Source organism: Meles meles, chromosome 6 (assembly GCF_922984935.1).
Source record: "Meles meles chromosome 6, mMelMel3.1 paternal haplotype, whole genome shotgun sequence".
In the NCBI taxonomy this organism is placed as follows: domain Eukaryota; kingdom Metazoa; phylum Chordata; class Mammalia; order Carnivora; family Mustelidae; genus Meles; species Meles meles.
In genome coordinates, this window is record NC_060071.1 from 3,832,615 (window position 1) to 3,853,305 (window position 20,691).

General features: G+C 48.3%; 1 protein-coding gene and 1 pseudogene across 2 annotated transcripts in view; one reads left to right on the plus strand and one right to left on the minus strand.

Annotated features, from left to right (window-relative positions):
- SH3GL3 (SH3 domain containing GRB2 like 3, endophilin A3) overlaps positions 1–20,691 on the minus strand; it is a 137,027-nt gene that overhangs the window by 81,858 nt on the left and 34,478 nt on the right. The gene's annotated exons all lie outside the window — the stretch shown is intronic.
- Positions 12,696–14,458, plus strand: LOC123944077 (annotated as a pseudogene).

Consider the following 20,691-nt stretch of genomic DNA (forward strand, 5'->3'; position numbering starts at 1 on the left):
ACAAGCAGAAGTGAACACTTAACTAATTTTATGTGTATATGTATTTGAGTAACAATATTCGTGATCAAACTAAATTAAACTCAACACAAGGAGTCCCTTATAAAAAAAGAAGGGGGGGTTATCTGAGTCAGCTTTCACTCTTCCCCCTCCCGCCCTCAGGGGCCACAGCCTGCTCCCTAAAACCAGGCCCTCCCAAGCCAAACACTTCCCCCGTCATCCGTGACATCTCTGTGCGTGATGGCAAGCGCTCTGCCTGTTGGCTCTGGAACTCATTCCAGGTCCATCTGTCACACCGGTGATCAAAGCGGGGGACTGAATTAAGGCCCGGGGAGCCAGCGGAGTGTGAACATAGTTTATCTGGGCCAGGTGACACGGGTTTGAAATAATGCTGATGACGATCCAGAGCTCAGACTCTGGCCTCCCTAAGGCTTAATTAATCATGATCCCAGGGAGAGAAGCCCCCACCCAGTGTATGTGTCACCTGTAAAACGGGACCCAAAACTTCGCAGCTTCAACGACACAAAGGCAGTCCCTTGCAGACCTGAGGGTCAGAAGTCTAAATGCATCTCCCAGGGCCCACATCAAGGCATGAGCAGGGCTGGTTTCTTCCAGGGGCCCTGGGTGACAAGGCGTTTCCCCGCCTTTCCTAGCTTCTAGAGGCTACCACATTCCTTGACTCCGGACCCCTAAGTCACATCACCCAGGCCTCTGCCTTCCATCCTCATGTTACCTTCTCCTCTGTCTTACCAGCATTTTCTAAGGACCCTGTGAAATCATCCCATCTCAAGATTTGATCTAATTAAAAATAATGAACTGAATTGAATTTCATCACAGCTTCAGAATTCCTTGGGCCACATACAGTAACACTCGCACGTTCTGGGGATGAGGACAGGGACGTTCTAGGGGGTCACACCCAGGGAGCAGAAGTTGGACCTATGACAGGGTCAAAAGAGGCCCCACCTACTCCTGCCCTAAGTGCAGTGTCTCTGGGAGAACGGACCCTAAACTCTGTGGTCCAAGAGATGGATGCGGCCTTTGTTCCTGCAGAGAACGCTGACGACCTCTGGACGGTCTTGAGTGACAGGAGCATCTTCTGTCCTTCCTTCATGAGGACCCCCTTTAGAGCACCACAAAGCTTATGCTTTGGAGATTTGGGGAGGACAGTGCCCTTAGAGGGCGTGGAAGCCCCACACCCCATCCCCATACCCCGCCCAACTGTTCCCGAGTTCCGTCCTTTCATAATAAACCAGGGAGCTCATAAATACAGTGTTTCTCTGAGGTCTGTGAGCCGCTCTGGTCGATGAATCGAGCCCAAGGAAGGAACCTCGGGTGTCCAGCTGGGAACAACCCGGACTGGCAGCAGGTGTCAGAAGCAGGAGCGAGGGAGTGGTCTTGGGGGACGGGGCCCTGAGCCGGCGGATCCCGGTACCCGACGCTGGCTCCAGGCCCACGGTGTGAGGACCGAGTTGACTGCTTGGTGATGGTGGAAAAACCATCCTTAATACAATGTGCTACCACAGATTAAAACACACACACACACACACAACCATTTTTGCAATTGTCTCATTCTTTATAACTGGAAAATAATTAAAAGAATTTGCTCTTGCTTTTTTAAAAATAATGTTTTGAAACAAATGTCTGGCTTACAGAGCTGTTGCCAGAATTGTACAAGGAACCCCTAGTCCCACAGAGCTCTCCAGCGTCCTCCGCCGATTCCTAAATGTCGCTTCACCGGCTTCGTTCCCCGTCCCATCGGTCTCTCTCCCATCCTCTCTCCCCTCGGCCGCTGTGAGCACACAGGCAGATACAAACCCCCTTTACCCCTGAACATTTCATTGTGTATTTCCAATGCACCTGAGCTTTGCAAGGTGTCTTGTGGGCTGAAATGACAGTGGGCCAAGTTTTCCAAGGGAACTATCCTTCTTTAGGTCCCAATATTCAAAGAAGGTGAGCCACTGTTCTGGAAAGTGGAGAGTGTCACAGCTCACTGTATCCCAGAAAAGTCATTTTTCACGTTATTTTATCCCAAACCCTGGGCACTGTGACTTTTGCCCTTAAGCCTCTTACAGGCAGGTCCCCTTGGCCCGTCATCTCTACCCACTGTAAGGAGGCTCGGCAGAGCTGCCTATGAGCAGCACGAAAGGGAGGAACAACGCATGGAAATACTCTTCCAGTCTGGGCTGTTTCTCCCGGTCTTTTCTATACGCTGACGCTCAGTAAACTGAGACTCCCTCCAGGATGACGGCTACGCCACCGTCTCTCAGTGCTCCGAACTTCGCGTCTGTCCCATAGTCACCCAAGTATGATGCTCACTCACTTGGGATCCTTCCCCCTTTGTGATTTCTGCTCTTAGTCACTTTGATTCAGTGGAAAAACTCCCCGTGGGCAGGATTCGTCATGCGTGGGTTGCGTAGGAAGCAGAAATCAGAAGGTCACGGTGCAGAGCGAGAGAGAGAGGAGCAAACCCCACAGACCAAAGGCACGTGAGGTCAAGTGGACGGCATAGTCAGAGGGAAGGTCTCCGGTGGGTAGGAAAGACCTCAGAAGGGAAGGAAGATGGGCCCTAAGCCTTGGACAATGAGGGCCATTTGGAGAGGCTGAGAGGAGGGGGAAGGAAATTCCCAGGTGAAAGGAAAGCAGAAGCCAAGGCCCTAGGGGACGTAGGTGTCCTGGGTGTCCAGACCCAGAAGGTGACAGCCCCAGTGTGCTCAGCAGTGGAGGGTCTGGGCAGACCTAGGCTCGCACGGGAGACGGAAGAGATGGTGATCACCGGCGCTAGGACAGCACCTTATGGGGCTTTATTCCACAGTCACAGATGATCTCGCAGAAAACAAATTTCCTCTCCATGACCAAGTAATTAACGCCCCACACGCTTAATGTTCAAAACCTTGCCCTAGTTCTGTCTCGATCAAACAACTTCTTCAAACCCCCTCCCACGGCATGCCCCTGAACTCTGCTGTGACTGATGGACCGCCAGCGGGAGGCCAGCCGGGAAGAGCTACAAACACGCCCCGCAGGGAATGACAGACACGAACAGGAGGTCCCCTCTGTGCAGCCGGGCGTCTTTCCCACCGCGTGCTCCTAGGGACCCGCCGGGAAGGAAGGCCCAGTGCTATGTAAGTTTTCGAAGCAGATTATTTTCAAATTGCTCTAGAAGGAGAAGAGACAACCTTTTTCGAGATGCGAGAAGCAGGAAAAACGCTGCTGGGGCTTCTTCCCCTAGATAATGGGTATCCTCTGTGTCCTCTGCAGAAGTGGGGGTGGTGGGGAGAGAGAGGGAGAGAGGTGACAGCCAGACAGAAGTGGGGCGGAGGAGTGATGATTATACTGTGATTCTGTGGGGGGAGCGGGAGGGAGGGAGGGAGAGGGTAGCAGGGGGAAGAAAGGAGAGAGAAGGGGGGTGGGGTAAAGGTTAGGGAGAAGGTGACCAGCCCAGGACCACAGTCTGGCTGGCTTCCCTCCGAAGCAGAGAGATCTTGGGGAAGCAACGCAAAGCCGCTCCCGTCAGAAGCAGGAGCAGCTTCGCTGACGTCGGGAATAAGGAGAGCAGCGGGCTTTCGTGGGACAAGACGATTTTTGGAACCTAAGTCCCCAGAAGGCTTCTGACTCTAAGAGTCAGGGGACCTCAGGGAAGGCAAGAACTATTAAGTAAATGCAGAGTTGTTAACAAAGTTCTTAAACACATTTTACTCAAAGGGATTTTTTTAACCGCCTTAAATATACAGCTCGAGCTCTTAAACCCTTAAGTAGCTAATGCACAAATTCAACATCATCCAGGGCCCCCAGGGCCCAGCACTGGCTGTGAGGTTTCCTGAGGAGTTCCCCCAAACCCCCATAATGGAGAGAAGCGGAGTGGGGCCAAGTCCTTCGAAGAAACAGGCGGCACTTGTCTCCCTGGGGTGGACCTGTCAGGGCCCATCCCCCACCTCCGCACAGGACCCGGGTCTGACCACCCCTGTACCATTGCTGTTCCATGTGGAACTCCCAGAACAGGGAGTCTGTGTCCTGCCAACACTAGGCAGAACCCCAGCATGAAGACGGTCCCTCTGGGAGCCTGGCTCCCTTCAGGTCCAGCATTACTTCAAGCAATAAACTCTCCCTTCCCCTGGGGACCCCCATGAGCTTAAACGTCTGCAACACTAAGGCACCAGGCACAGGGCCAGGTCCAGGGGAGGGGAGCTAGGAGAAAATCCCGGGGGGAATGGTAAAGATAAGGGTGTGGCTTCTTAGCAGCCAAGGTGAACTGAGTGGTGGCGGTGGGGAAGAAAGATGCACAGGACCCTGTGGGGGGGGGGCAGAATGGGGGGACAGAGCTGTTTCCTCCTGAGCCTGGAGACAGAGCAGCTGGCGGGGATGCTCACAGCCCAAGAGAACAGGAGGAAGAACAGGAGAGAAAGGAAACTGGGGTTTTTAATGGCAATAATTACCTGTAATGGTACTCGTAATAGTAAGAATAATTAAAAAATTATATTTTATTATGAATTATGTGTGTATAATAAAATATTTTATTAAAGACTTTCATATATGTATTTTATAAAATAAGATGTTACAAACATTATTAATAATTTACTATTGTTTCCATACAATAAATTTTTCCAACTTTTCATGTCCTTAGGAAGGAATCTTTTTTTTAAGATTTTATTTATTTGCCAGACATTACAAGTAGGCAGAGAGGCAGGCAGAGAGAGAGAGGAGGAAGCAGGCTCCCCGCTGAGCAGACAGCTCGATGCAGGGCACGATCCCAAGACCCTCAGATCATGACCTGAGCCAAAGGCAGAGGCTTAACCCACTGAGCCACCGAGGCATCCCAGGAAGGGATTCTTCGTCCTTTTTTTTTTAACTGTTGCTGTTTCATTTTAATAAGAACCTTTAAGTACTAAAATTATAAGTAGAATCAAGTTAATTTCAGAGTTGATAGAAATTCAGTCCCCCCCCCCCCTTGTTTTTCTCGCTTTGCTAAGGACCAGGGAGCACTTCCGAGAAGTCCAGGACTCCGACGCACGTGGAGCTGGAGAGCTGGTGTGAGCGGACGCCAGGCCCCCAGGCATTCCTGTGAGCCCTGTTCCTCCTCGCAGTCCCGCAGGTGGCTCTGCAGACCAGGTGCCTCCCCGGAGAGCGAGGTCAAGGCACGAACTCTGGCGTTTCAGCGCCCTCCAGCATCCCTCACTCACTCTGCTCCTCTGATGGCAGGCTGTCCTTTGGGAAAAGCTCAATGCCACCCTCCCGCTGAGAGCCGGACCTGCTTTACAGAACCCTCTGCAAGGCCAGAGGAAGGGTGAACTGATTGCTTCCCTCTTTTCACTTTGGCTGCTGGGAAGCTCAACCCCAAATCTGATCATGGAGGCACCTGGGCGGCTCCGAAGGTGAAGCACTGGACTCTTGATTTCGGGTCGGGTCATGCTCTCGGGACCCTGGGACCTGGCCCCTCATCCTGCTCTACGCTCAGCGCAGAATCTGCTTCCCGCTCCCTCCGGCCCTCCCCCCACTTTCCCTCTCTCTCAAATAAATAAATACAATGTTTTTTTTTTTTTTTAACTGAGAATCAAGAGCAAGCCACGGGCTTTTCTGGAGGTCCATCTGCGGGAACATCTACGTCCACAGACCTCCAGGAGTCTTGACCTCACCGCGCCATATTCACCGTTTCCCTGATCATGATTCCTTACCGCCCTTCACATTCTGCTGCTTCAGCTCCTCGGTGGGACAGAGAATATAAATAAATAAAAAAATTCAAGTTAAAATTACAAAGCTGTGCTAAACCAATTCACTGCTAGGAGACAGCCGAGGCCAACGTAAGGTCTTTTACGTAATAACCAAACGGCAAAAACAAAAATCATTTATGCCACCATAGTAGGCATTAGGGCCCGAACTTACATCAAGGAAAGCTATTTTTTTCCCCTGAAAGATATCCTATACTGGGTCCACTGGCTTCACTTAAAATGCACAGAGCTTCTGAACAATGAGAGGCACTTTTCTCTTCCATGAACAAAGACGTTTTATTCATATGTGAATAAAGCAAAGCCTCTTTCTCTCCTATCTACATGAAGCAGTGCTGCGTTTCTATACAAAATGCGGTATTTTGCACCAGGCGGAGCCATATTACTCAACTGCTGTGCATTGTGGGTGAAGCTGTCTGATGGCACACGCATTAGTAACAAAAAGCACTTTGTGCTCCCAAAGAAGAAAAAAAGAGGCCTTAAGCCTTCCATGACACTCTCTTCTGTTTCTCCTTCAACATAAGGCCAGTGGGCGAACCCATACATTCATACACTCCCGTGGAACCTCGCGCCGGGCACGCTCCGGAAGGAGGAGCGGCGTGCTCACGGCCACAGGATCGCGGGAGAAGAGAAGAGAAACTCCAGCCCAACTATTCCTAAGCACAGTTCTTGGTGGGGACTTTTTCCAAGGGTGTGATTTAAAATGGGTTTTGTGTTCTTTTTTAAAAAGAACATTCTGGTTGCTGCATGAGAATAGGGGCAAATGTAGAGGCCCGGCAGACTGGGATGGGGGATGGGCTCTTCCCAGAGTGATTGTGAACCCCCTTAAGACACCAAAAAACAGTTTCTACTTACTCTAGGGTTAAACCCCTGAATTGTTCATGTTTCTTGATAAATTTGGAAGGCATTATAAAAATGGCATATTCTTTAAAGAACTCTGCCCTCTTTCCTTCTCCAGAAGTTTAAATCCTCTTCCTCTTTTTTTAAAGATTTTATTTATTTATTTGACAGACAGAGATCACAAGTAGGCAGAGAGGCAGGCAGAGAGAGAGGAGGAAGCAGGCTCTCCGCTGAGCAGAGAGCCTGATGTGGGGCTCGATCCCAGGACCCTGAGACTATGACCCGAGCCAAAGGCAGAGGCTTTAACCCACTGAGCCACTCAGGTGCCCCTTAAATCCTCTTTTTTTTTTTAAGATTTTATTTATTTATTTGACAGACAGAGATCACAAGCAGGCAGAGAGGCAGGCAGAGAGAGAGGAGGAAGCAGGCTCTCCACGGAGCAGAGAGCCCAATGTGGGGCTCGATCCCAGGACCCTGAGATCATGACCTGAGCTGAAGGCAGAGGCTTTAACCCACTGAGCCACCCAGGCACCCCTTAAATCCTCTTCTTAAAGTATAAATAGAGTTCTTAAATTTAACTGGAACCGAATCTGACCAAGCAGCTAAATTGAACAGAAACCAACCTTTATCACGCCAATAAAACCAGGTCTGAAATATGAAATCCTCGCTTGAGAGCAAACTTCTTCATAACTCCCACTACCGAGCAGCAAATTACTGAGCAGGTCTGATCCCGTGATCAGAACTCAGCTTCGTGAGACGTGAGACTGCAGAAAACAGACACTAATATCATGCCGAAATCCACAGTGATCAGCTGGTAGCGAGCATGAACTTCACAGTCACGGTCCTTGCCATGCCCCGGCAGGTGTTGGCGGGAGGGAACGCACCCCACTAACCACATCCCTGGGTTCTGATCTCAGCACACGCGGGCCATGCCTCCTGCCTCCTCACCTCCGACACCCATCAAGCTCCCTTTTCTTCTCCACGTAGGATGGGGCTTGGGCACAGTGGCCCGTTGCACAGGCAATCCCTCTGACCGTCCTCACTCTTCTGTTCCATACTCTTCCAAAGAAAAATGGGTATTTCTGAAATGTGTGGGTGTTTTTTAAAAGCATACGAAAGAAAATGCTCCACATGTATTTAAAAAAACCCAAACCACTGGGGCGCCTGAGAGGCTTAGTCGGTGAGGAGCCTGCCTTCGGCTCCGGTCACGATCTCAGGGTCCCGGGGTGGAGCCCCACGTCTGGCTCCCTGTTCAGCGGAGAACCTGCTTCTCCCTCTGCCTGCTGCTCCCCTGCTTGTGCTCTTGCTCTCCTAAATAATGTCTTTAAAAGAAAAAAAACCCTGAAACATCCACTCCATAAAGGCCTGCTTCATTCACAGGAAGCTCCTGCAGGAGAAGCTTTTGCGAAGGCAGCCTCCTCGCCAGCTGCTGGTCCTCTACCTGCGCCCTCCTTCTCAGGCAGCAAACACAATGTTCTTTTTAAAATGTAAATCCTCTTGCTCCTACAATACTCCAGAAGCCTCCTCTTTTCACTCAGTGTGAAAGCCCGTGTCCTCATTTTTTTTTCATATTTTATCTCTTTATCTGACAGAGAGAGAGACAGACAGCGAGAGAGGGAGCAGAGCAGGGGCAGTGGGAGAGGGAGAAGCAGGCTTCCCACGGAACAGGGAGCAGGAGCCAAAGGCAGACACTGGCTTAACTACTGAGCCACCCAGGCGCCCCAAGCCAGCGTCTTTAAAAGTGAAGCCCCCCGTGGACAGCCTTCCATGCCCCGGACCACACTCCTGTCCATCACCCGCTCTGCTCCTCCCTGGTCCTCAAACTCCTCCGACATGCTCCTGTCCTAGGCCCTGGCATAGGCTGTTCCCTCTGCCTAGCACACACTTCCAGCAGACACCTGCACAGCCGACTCCCTCACCTCCGAGTCTTTGCTCAGACGCACCCTTGTCAATGAGACCAGGCGGACCTCCCTACTTGCCATGCAACTGCCCCCCCTGCCCCGTTCACACTGCTACTGCTGCTACCCACCTTCCCCTCATTGTCTTCTTTCCATCGTCCTCACAACTCCTGAACTTACCACAAAATCCTTCCATCGTCCTCATAACTCCTGAACTTACCACAAAATCCTTCCATCGTCCTCACAACTCCTGAACTTACCACAAAATCCTTCCATCGTCCTCATAACTCCTGAACTTACCACAAAATCCTTCCATCGTCCTCATAACTCCTGAACTTACCACAAAATAGCCATTGGTTTTGTTCACAGAAACATTCCACGCCCCTAGAAAGGTGGCTAGTACACTTTTTTAAGTAGGCGCCACGCCCAGTGTGGAGCCCAGGGTGGGGCTTGAACCTGAGATCGAGACCAGAGCTGAGATCTGGGGTCAGATGCTTAAGTGACTGAGCCACCCAGGAGCCCCTCAATAAACATATTTTTTAAGATTTTTATTTATTTGACACTGAGAGAGAGAGAGAGAGAGAGCACGCGAGCGCAATCAAGAGAAACACAAGCAGGGGGAGCAGGGAGCAGAGGAAGAAGCAGACGCCCCGCCAAGCAGGGAGCCTGATGATGGACTCGATCCCCGAGATCGTGACCTGAGCCAAAGGCAGACACTTCACCAAATGAGCCACACAGGCGTCCCTCAAAAAATATGTTTTGAATGAATGAATCAGTACCTGGAAGATCCAAGATGAATCACTAAAAAAAAAAAAAAAAAAAAAAAAAAAAAATCCATCAAATCAGTAAAAGATAACAATAAAGGTCATGAGTTAAAAATACTATATATGCAAAAACAGATTTTCAAATTTCAGTAATAACGGGTCAGCAGAACTATAGTGCTTTACACAGAAGACTTATATAAATAAAACCTACTCCGGTGAGGGCAGAGGTGGGATGGTGCTCAGCCCCTCAGTCAGCTCTCAGAGGCCCTTGATCTCCGAGGGAGGAGTGGCTGGAAAGCCAGACGTTCGAAAACACTGAGGAGAAAAGCGGTAAGTCATGCCAGCCCCAGAAGACATTAAGGACTTAGAATACCACCGAAGAATTTGCTGGACTCTACTGAAAGAAAACCTGCAAGACTTTACCGAGGGACATCATAGAATTTGGAAGTACATGGTGAACCAGGACACATTTGTCAGTGGGAAGATCGAAAATCCCCAACAGGTCCTTTTCCCACAGATGCATCTATAATGCAAGCCAGATAATAATTCTTATGCTCCTATTTTGAGGAAACTGACAAAAGGGTCCTAAGGCTCATCTTGAAAATAAAAATGCAAAATGAAAAATGTCAGGAATGCTGCAGAACACCACTGAGGAGGAGGGACAGGTCTTACAGAGATGGAGCGCAGAGCTGAGGTCACTGTAAAAAGCAGGAGGCACCCAAATCAACAGCATCAACAGTGAACAAAACAAAGTTCAGAAATAAAGCCAACATTATACAGTTTACAATATAAATAGCACTTCAGGTGGGTAGAAGAGGCCAAATGAGTCTGTAACCTCATTAACCTGTATTCATGACACGGAGGATATAAAAACACACTGCACACTCCTCCCAGAGCCAAAAAAATTCCTAGTGACCTAATGGTTTAAATATTTTTAAAATGAAACAATAAAAATAAAATCACCATACGTAGGTGAGTACTTGTGTAATCTCAGAGCAGGAAGGCTTTTCTAAAATATGATTTCAAAATCAGAAACTGTAATAGGAAAAAAATACAAATAAAATGGACTGCAAAAAAATCCTACTACATTGAAGTTTTTTAAAAATCTTGTTATCAAAAGACATCATTTAGTCTTTGGAGAGTTTTGAAAAAGACAAGTCACAGAGCAGGAAAAGATATATGCACAGCATATGACAGGAAAGAACTAGTATCTACCATATATAAAGAACTGCAACAAATAAATAAGAGAAAACTTATAAAATGGACAAAATAGGGGTGCCTGGGTTGCTCAGTGGGTTAAGCATCTGCCTTCATCTGAGGTAATGATCTCAGGGTCCTGGGATCAAGCCCTGGCTGAGCAGGGAGCCTACTTCTTCCTCTCACTCTGCCCCTTCACATCGCTTATGCTCACGCACATGCGTGCACGCTCTCTCTCTCTCTCTGCTCTCTTTCTCAAATAAATAAAACTTTGAAAATAATAAAATGGACAAAATAGTTGAACAAGCATGGCACTAAAGATAAAATTCAAGAGGCCAATAAATAAATGAAAGAGTTCTTAACCTCTTGGTCTCCAAGGAAATGTAAACTTAAGCCCAATGAGGCATCACTACATGACGCAAAAATCTGAAAGTCTGACAATAACAAATGTTGACAAAGTCATGAAACGATGGGAGCTCTCATACCCTAAAGGTGGAAGTGTACATTGGTATAATCTGGTGGCATCTGGAAAGAGTGAAAGGAAAGGTGAAGATGGTCACCCCCTTTAGCCAAGCTACTACACCATCAGGCGGACCTAGGAAAACCTATGCAATGTGCATAGGTTTATTTATTTATTTATTTTTTATTTATTTGTTGCAGTTCTTTATATATGGTAGATACTAGTTCTTTCCTGTCATATGCTGTGCATATATCTTTTCCTGCTCTGTGACTTGTCTTTTTCAAAACTCTCCTAAGACTAAATGATGCCTTTTGATAACAAGATTTTTTAAAAACTTTAATGTGGGAAAACCATTGGGGGAAAGGTGCCCAGAAGACTCACAGTGACCTTGTTAATGACAGCCCACGACACTGGAAGACAATGGCAGTGACCATCAACAGGAGAAAAGACACCTAAGTGGAGGATTTACGTAGTGGATTTCTAGACTGCAGATAAAATAATAATGATAAAATAATGAAACTACATGGATGAGCTTGCATGATATTAAAAACTTCAATTCAAAAACACAGATGAGGGGCGCCTGGGTGGCTCAGTGGATTAAGCCACTGCCTTCGGCTCAGGTCATGATCTCAGGGTCCTGGGATCGAGCCCCGCATCGGGCTCTCTGCTCCGCAGGGAGCCTGCTTCCTCCTCTCTCTCTGCCTGCCTCTCTGCCTACTTGTGATCTCTATCTGTCAAATAAATAAATAAAATCTTTAAAAAAAAAAAAAAACACAGATGATCCCACACATAAAAATAAAAAACCATGCACAGTACTAAACCATAGTGTTCAGACACACACATAGGTGGGTAAACCTGTAATTATAAGGAAATCATTATTATTATTATTTTAAAAAATCAGAATAGGCAAATTTGTTATGTATTGCTGTGCAACAAATTACTCCAGAACGCCACAACTTACCACTGCAAACACTTATTATCTCACGGGGTCTGAGGCATGTTGGCTGGGTGGTCCCGGCTCAGAGTGTCGTGAGGCTGCAGTAAAGCTGTCCGCTGGGCTGCGGCGCCCTGAAGGCAGGAGGATGAGCTGCCTGGTTGTCGGCAGGCCTCCATCACCCAAGAGCTCCTAGATTGACGCCCTCAGTCCCTTGCTAGCCGGGCCTCTACACGGGGCTGCCGGAGTGTCCTCAAGATGTGACAACTGGCTCCCCCCAGAATTCTTCATCCATGAGAGAACGGGAGAGCCCAAGACAGAAGCCGCCCTCTTTTATAACCTAATCTGAGAAGCAATTCCCCATGATTTCTGCCATGTTGTACTGGTCACATGGGACAGCTGTGGGAACAGGGTGACGGGGAGTGAGGGAGGACGGGAATCCCTGGAAGAGGGAATCAGTGGGGGCCACCTGTGAAACTGGCTATCACAACAGTAGCTTCTAGAAGGTTGGGAGGTGAGTCTACCAGCACCTACAGGGGCTTCCAGGAAGCCGGGAAGATTCTGCTGCTTGATGGGGTGCTGGGGAGCAGCTCATCTCACTTACTTGATGAACTGCACAGGTCTACTCTCGCACTGCTCCACAGGTAGGGTATACATCGCAATAAAAACCTTCTGTACAACACTTTTAATTTCCAGTGACCCACAAGAAACAATTTTTTGCCACAATTGAGCCATCATGTGAAATATGTAAGGAATCCTTAAAAACCAATAACGGACAAACACCACAGGATAAATAAACAGGCAATTCATTTAAAGAGTGAAAAGTACGAATAAAAATACGAAAATAGGGCTTTTCGCAATGGGTTTGCCGCCAGAACACAGGTGTCGTGAAAACCACCGCTGAACCTAAACCAGAATGGGGAAGGAAAAGACTCATATCAACACTGTTGTCATTGGACACGTAGATTTGGGCAAGTCTACCACTACTGGTCATCTGATCTACAAATGTGGTGCGATCGACAAAAGAACCATCAAAAAATTCGAGAAGGAGGCTGCTGAGATGGGAAAAGGCTCCTTCAAGTATGCCTGGGTCTCGGATAAACTGAAAGCTGAACGTGACCGTGGTATCACCATGGATATCTCCCTGTGGAAATTTGAGACCAACAAGTATTATGTGACCATCACTGACGCTCCAGAACACAGAGACTTTATCAAAGACATGATTACGGGCACATCGCAGGCTGACTGTGCCGTCCTGATTGTTGCTGCTGGTGTTGGTGAATTTGAATCAGGTATTTCCAAGAACGGGCAGACCCGTGAGCCTGCCCTTCTGGCTTACACACTGGGTGTAAAACAACTAATTGTTGGTGTTAACAAAATGGATTCCACTGAGCCACCCTACAGCCAGAAGAGATACGAGGAAATCGTTACGGAAGTCAGCACCTACACTAAGAAAATTGGCTACAACCCCCACACAGTAGCGTCTGTGCCAATTTCTGGTTGGAACGGGGACAACATGCTGGAGCCAAGTGCTAACATGCCCTGGTTCAAGGGATGGAAAGTCACCCGTAAAGATGGGAATGCCAGTGGAACCACACTGCTTGAAGCCCTGGATTGCATTCTGCCACCAACTCGTCCAACTGACAAGCCCTTGGGTCTGCCTCTCTAGGACGTCTACAAAATTGGTGGTATTGGTGCTGTGCCTGTGGGCCGAGTGGAGGCTGGTGCTCTTAAACCTGGCATGGAGGTCACCTTTGCTCCAGTCAATGTATGTGTGTGTGTGTTTTTTTTTAAGATTTTATTTATTTGACAGACAGAGATCACAAGCAGGTAGAGAGGCAGGCAGAGAGAGAGAGGAAGGGAAGCAGGCTCCCCGCTGAGCAGAAAGCCCGATGCGGGACTCGATCCCAGGACCCTGGGATCATGACCTGAGCCGAAGGCAGAGGCTTTAACCCACTGAGCCACCCAGGCGCCCCTGCTCCAGTCAATGTTACAACTGAAGTCAAGTCTCTTGAAATGCACCAAGAAGCTTTGAGTGAGGCTCTTCCTGGGGACAATGTGGGCTTCAATGTCAAGAACGTATCTGTCAAAGATGTTCGTTGTGGCCATGTGGCTGGTGACAGCAAAAATGACCCACCCACAGAAGCAGCTGGCGTCACAGCTCAGGGGATTATCCTGAACCATCCAGGCCAAATCAGTGCTGGAGATGCACCTGTGCTGGACTGTCACACGGCTCACATCCTTGCAAGTTTGCTGAGCTGAAGGAGAAGCTAGATCGTTGTTCTGGAAAAAAGCTAGAAGATGGTCCCAAGTTCTTGAAATCTGGTGACGCTGTCATTGTTGATATGGTTCCTGGCAAGCCTACGTGTGTTGAGAGCTTCTCTGACTATCCTCCTCTGGGCCGTTTTGCTGTTCGTGACATGAGACAGACGGTCGCCGTGGGTGTCATCAAAGCAGTGGACAAGAAGGCAGCTGGAGCTGGCAAGGTCACCAAGTCTGCCCAGAAAGCTCAGAAGGCTAAATAAGTATTATCCCCAATACCTGCCACCCCAGTCTTAGTCAGTGGTGGAAGAACGGTCTCAGAACTGTCTGTGTCAATTGGCCATTTAAGTCTCATAGTGAAAGACTGGTTAATGATAACAATGCATCGTAAAACCTTCAGAAGGAGAATGTTTTGTGGACCATTTATTTGTGTGTGTGTGGCAGTTTTAAGTTATTAGTTTTTAAAATCAGTACTTTTTAATGGAAACAACTTGACCAAAAATCTGTCACAGAATTTTGAGACCCATTAAAACAAAAGTTTAATGAGAAAAAAAAAATATGAAAATAGGGGCGCCTGGGTGGCTCAGTGGGTTAAAGCCTCTGCCTTCGGCTCAGGTCATGATCTCAGGGTCCTGGGATCGAGCCCTGCATCAGGCTCTCTGCTCAGCAGGGAGCCTGCTTCCCCCTCTCTCTCTGCCTGCCTCTCTGCCTACTTGTGATCTCTGTCAAATAAATAAATAAAATATTTTAAAAATGTATGAAAATATTCCACCTCAGAATGAAAGAAATGAAAATCAAAATAACGGTGTGCTGCCTTCAGCCCCGCATCTCTGTCAAGATGGAAGGAAACGTGGCTTCTCTTACCCGGCTGGAGGGAAGATTTTTCTGCAGCTTCGCTTGGCGATGCGTAAGAAGTCCTTCAAATATGCAATGCTCAGCCAGCAACCTTACCTCCAAATTACGTTTTTCCCTAAGAAATTGTCAAAGATGTGTCGGAGACAGGAGCACGTGGTCCCTGACTACACGTTAATCCAGTTAGAAGTGCGAACTGAAGCCAGACCAGCGGACCAGAATCCCAGCTCCAACACATTCTCTGCACAACAGGCATCTGACTAGTGCCTCAATTTCCCCATCCATAAGCAGGAGACCAGTAACACCTACACCTTAGGGCTGCCGAGGGGGTTAGGTGAATCAAACATACCAACCTCTTAAATTCATCACCCGACATAGCACTCAATAAATTTTGCTTATTATTCTTAACATATCGTGAGGTGATAAAAGTGGGTTCAAAGCCAGTACACGTTATTTTTATATCTTCACAGACGTATGTCGATGTAATAATATGGCATATACACCAAATATTAAGATTAATGTAGATGCATGGTAATGAGATATGGATGCCTTTTTTCTTGCTTTCTCTTTGCATTCTATACTTTTTCTTCAATGAGCAAATACTGAGCCAGTGCTCCTAAGGGAAACACAGGTTAATTTATATTATTCCTAGAGAGAAATTTGGTCTCCATTGGATTTGTCTGCATGTGAAATACTGCAATTAACATTATTTATAAAATTCCTATTTTTCTAATGAGTCATCAGGTTTCCGTCCTCTCCTCCAAGCTGTCCAGAAAGAGGCTGGTAGGTCTTAAATGCTAAATACAAGAAAATGAGTAAACTGACCTTTCAATGTCTCTTCCCCTTGTGACACCAGTAATCCTACCCCGAATTCCACCTCTAACTGTTTCAAGAATATTAAACAGGACCAAGATGAATAAAGTGATTTTTTTTAAATTTGTAAATCAGGAGGAGAAAAATCAGATTAAGGCAAAAAGTACTCTTAAGATGTGCTTTACAAATATAAAATGAGAATTTATCTTAAGATATGAACTATGTCCTTCATAACTTGGGTTGCTTACAGAGTTACGTTTCAGGGAATGTAAACATACAGACAATAATTTCAAATGTAATCAATTTACTTCCACAAACTTCATAAAGTTGTTAATTGTGCCATAAACAGGGTGACAAGCTGTTGGCTTTCAAGGAACTGCTTAGCTCCTGTCTGTTTCTGACAAGCATACAACTTCTGAACACTGGAAAAAAAAAATCAGATGAAAACAACAAAAAAGGTAACATTTTCTAGTCATTGCCAGCATAAACCAGTCCTGCAAAGTACTAAGTCTCAGAGACAGTGAGAAGGCCAAGAAAAATATTCCAGAATTCCTGACGATAACTTTTACCAAAAGGTACTGCTTAGCCTGTGTCTTCCAGAAAGCAGAGCTTGAGGCAAGGATTAACATGCTAACAATTTGTTTGAGATGCATAAGGCCCGGATGGTGAGGGTGAGGACAAAGGGAGTGAGACACTAGCAGTAAGGTAAGTGAAGGCACAGGCCACATTTGGAACAAGCCAGGAGAAGGTGGACAGGAGGAGGCAGCAGGCCACGAGGCAAGTGTGACCACTCGGTACTTGAGACTTTCTCCAAAAGAGCTATAAGAACAAGCTGCACCTCAGAGTAGCCCACAGAAGGGAGGGAAGAAAAGTAAATTTATCTGTGTGGCTCCTTCCTGTCATGCCCCGTTGGTTAAATCTCATCACAGACCCAGTGTCTCAGGTCTCACCACCCAGCCCTTAGCCGCCACTCAAGAAGACAGGCCCCGTGTCCCACAATGTGGCATTTTACCCAAGGTCAAAAGTGGAGGGAGATTTGGTATTCAACAGGGCTCAGCGTGTGTGGCCCAAAGGCCACGTTGGCCCATGGCTGCACCTATGAACTCCAGCCTGCTTTGAGAGCTTTGAAGTGGCCCACAAAGGGCAGCCATCAGGTGCTCAGGAAGGAGAAGGTCCAAGGAGTCAACAAGAGAGAATGTGGTGAGATGCTTGAGGCTGGTGTTTAACACAGAATCTTCCAAAAACTAAAACTCCATCCAACTGCTTTAACGTTCTCAGCAATCACAATCCATAATTTCTGCCTTGTTCATTCATTTACGCATACGTAACGAGTAGCTCCCATGAACCAGACCCAGTCTGTGTTAGCGTCCTGCAAAACAATAAGATAATTCCAATCCTCACAAACCTAGTCAAGGAAACACATCACATCAGTCGCTAGACAAATGCTGATTGAGAGCCTAGCACGTGTGCCTATCTCTGCCCTAGGCCCAGAGATTCAATGATTAGGAGTCAATAAAATGACCACAAGGTGGTAAACAATGAGAACTATGCCAGTTATAAACCCAAGTCAATGATTACCAGTGCCTGAACTAGTGTTACTGCAACCTGAGTAAAAAATACACGAAATCCATCCGTACACAGGGCATTAGAGCAAAGAAAGATACAACAATTACTGGGCACCGAATGGGGAGATCTGAAAAAAATCCTAGTCTGATTCTAATGAAATTAGAATCCAAGCGCCTAGGACGTCCCTGATAATTTATAAGATGCATTTCAGAAAACTTACCAATCTGCTGAAAAATCAACATGTGGAATTGGACAAGAGCCCACTGGAAGGAATGGGCTGTTGGTGTGGCAGACGCCTGACACCAGTAAGGAGCATCAACCGAATGACCGTCCAGCAATAATCACTGGGGAAGAAGCCCACATTCTCAATCCAGGTCCCAGTCTCTAACCAGTAACACAGAGCTTGACTGCATTTGGGTTCCCAGTTCTGTAGGGGACCACAGCTGGCTTGGGACTGTGGGGAAAAAGAAATCCCGGGTGTTAATGTTTCTGTACTAGATATAATGATTAGTAAGGATCCCAGTCATGGTAATAATGTTTGCAGGCATTTTTATGTGTCTGTCTACTGCTGATGGAGTTTTAAGCCTTCCGAGAATTATACACATTGAACTTGTAGCTACACTTTAAAATGTTTAAGAGAAATTAGTCAATGAAATGTATAAATGGTATTGTTTGAAAGGCTTAATTGGTTTTTTATTTAACACAAATGTGTGTTACAACCCAACTGCGGGTGGTCCTGGATGGCTAGAGCTGGGTCAGCAGACACAGGCCGAGGAAGGGCGGTCCTGGCAGCAACAGGAAGCAGCAGACTTGACCCTGAGAAGCCTGAGAAGCCTGGGGCGGGTTTTTCGTAGGGTGGGGCATAATCAGATTAGTGTTTTCGGAAGATCCTTCTCACAGGTTAGGAAAGATCTTGGCTGGAGAGGGAGGAAAACAGGGTGTACCAGCAAGGTAGGGGATGGTCCAGGAGACCGTTCCCTGAGGCAGTAATGGGTACGGAGAGGGGTTAACAGATTTCAGGATCCTTAGGAAGTAAAATCTATAGCCTGTGGGTCTTGGAGAGATGTGGGTACTGAGTGGGTACCCAGACAGCACCAAGTAAATGAGGACAATCAAGAAATGCCGAACAAGGGGCGCCTGGGTGGCTCAGTCAGTCAAGCATCTGCCTTTGGGTCAGATCATGATCCCGGGGTCCTGGGATTGAGTCCCGCCATCGGGCTCCCTGCTCAGCTGGGAGCCTGCTTCCTCCTCTGCCTTCTCCTCCCCTGCTTTCTCTCCTTTCTGTCTGACATGTAAATGAATAAAACCTTAAAAACAAACAAACAAAAAGAAATATCAAACAGATAATGGCTAGCATCACGTCAACAACATGGCTCAGGAGCCATACACAACAGTTGTATGGTTTCTAGCAACCACAGTGATGAAGAGGCTTGGGTGGGGGGCACAATGTTGGGCCATGTGACATGTGGGGGGCTCCCGGGTAGAGATGTCTAGGTAGGCGGACCATAACTCACGTGAAATGTCAGGAGGCAGAAATACAGACTTGAGAATTATCGGTAGGAGGTCCCATGGGTCACCTTGAAAGTGGATGGGCTCGCCCAGGGAGTATGAGCAGAGCCAAAGGACAAAGAGGACCCAGAGCAAACTCCCAGTGACCATCAAGCTGAGAAAGACAGAGAAAGAAAGAGAAGCCAAAAATGCAGCGGACAGAGCTCGGAGTCTGAGCAGCCAAGTGGCACTGTGAGGACAAACACAGCAGGTGTTCGAGGAGGAGGAGGGCGTCAACGTGCACAACCAAGCCCACGGGATAAAGACACAAATGCCTGCTGGATTCTCGCAGAGGACACTGAGGACCCTGACTGAAGCCTTTCCACAGGGAGACTGGAAAGGAAGGCAGATGGCGTTGGGTGGAGGGAGGTAACACTTTGTCACAGTCTGGCCGTGAAGAATGGAGTGAGCCAGGAGGGGCTGGAGGGAGACTGAGTCGAGGGAGCATTTACAGGAGCAGCTCATGTAGCTAAGGGTCACGAAGAAGAGGACGGAGATGAGGAAGAGAGGCCCGGACGGACACCCGGAGCGCTCAGGGCTGCAGTGGGTCGGGAAGAGCCGTGGATGGTGGACGAGGAAGCCATCGGGGCACAGTGAAGGACGAGTGACTCATGCTGCAGCTGAAGCCGAGGTCTGGGACGGCCGCGCGGCTCCACGGCCTCCTCCGGCGGTGCCCCGAGCCCCGGGAGGAGAGCAGACGGGCGGCAGGTGGCTCTGGGGCTCCAGACTTGCAGGAAGCATGACAAGATATGCTTGTCACAAACCTAGTCAAGGAAACACATCATTGGCAGCAAGGGGCTGCCCTGAGGGAGAGCGAGGTGGGCCAGAAAGCAAGAGAAGCCAGAAGATATCCAGCTCTGGGGAGAGACGGGGGGCTGTGGCGCTGCGGAAATAAGTCAGAGAGAGCAGGCTGAGTGGAACTTTCCTACGGACGGACGGACCTTGAATCAGAGCTAAGGCCAAAGCCGTAGATCAAAGGCTCACGCTATCCCACATTCGGAGGGTCACCAACAAGCTTCCAGCCACAGACGAAGCCTCCAGCACCCCACGCTTACCAACAGATGCCCGCACTGGCCCCCGTCCCCACCCAAACCCTCCACAAACCAGGACAGGGAGAGGACACAGGCGAGGAAGGGGGCGGCCAGCCTGGTGGGGGAAGCGCCCTTCAGGGTGAAAGGAACATGGGACACCGAGGCCAAACGGGCTGGGCTCAAGTCCCAGAACTGCCGCTCACAGGCTGTGGGACCTCGGCCACTTCAGATCCACTCTGGTCCTCAGGCCTCTGGTCCATAAAATGACGATAATAACACCAAGTGGATATGGTTGTCACAGGGACGAGATCAATTAAAATATTTAATGTGCTCAGGGGGCGCCTGGGTGGCTCAGTGGGTTGGGCCGCTGCCTTCGGCTCAGGTCATGATCTCAGGGTCCTGGGATCAAGTCCCGCATCGGGCTCTCTGCTCAGCGGGGAGCCTGCTTCCCTCTCTCTCTCTGCCTGCCTCTCTGCCTTGTTGTGATTTCTCTCTGTCAAAAAATAAATAAAATCTTAAAAAAAAAAAATATTTAATGTGCTCAGAACCACACTACGTAAGTATTAGCTCATTTTCTTATTTCTTCCCCTTCTCAAGGGAAACTGATGGGAGTGCTTTCTCCTCCCCCAAGCCAGGCAGGGGGTCCTCCAAGTAAACCACTGGCAAAGCCTGGAGCTGCCTTTGAGGAAGGAATACTGTTCTCCTCGGCCCTCCGAAGGTAGAGAAGAAGACTCCAGGAGCCCCCCGACTCAAGAAGGCACAGGCAGGGCGCCCCACGAGAGGACCCACGGGATTCCCCAGGCAGCTTCGAG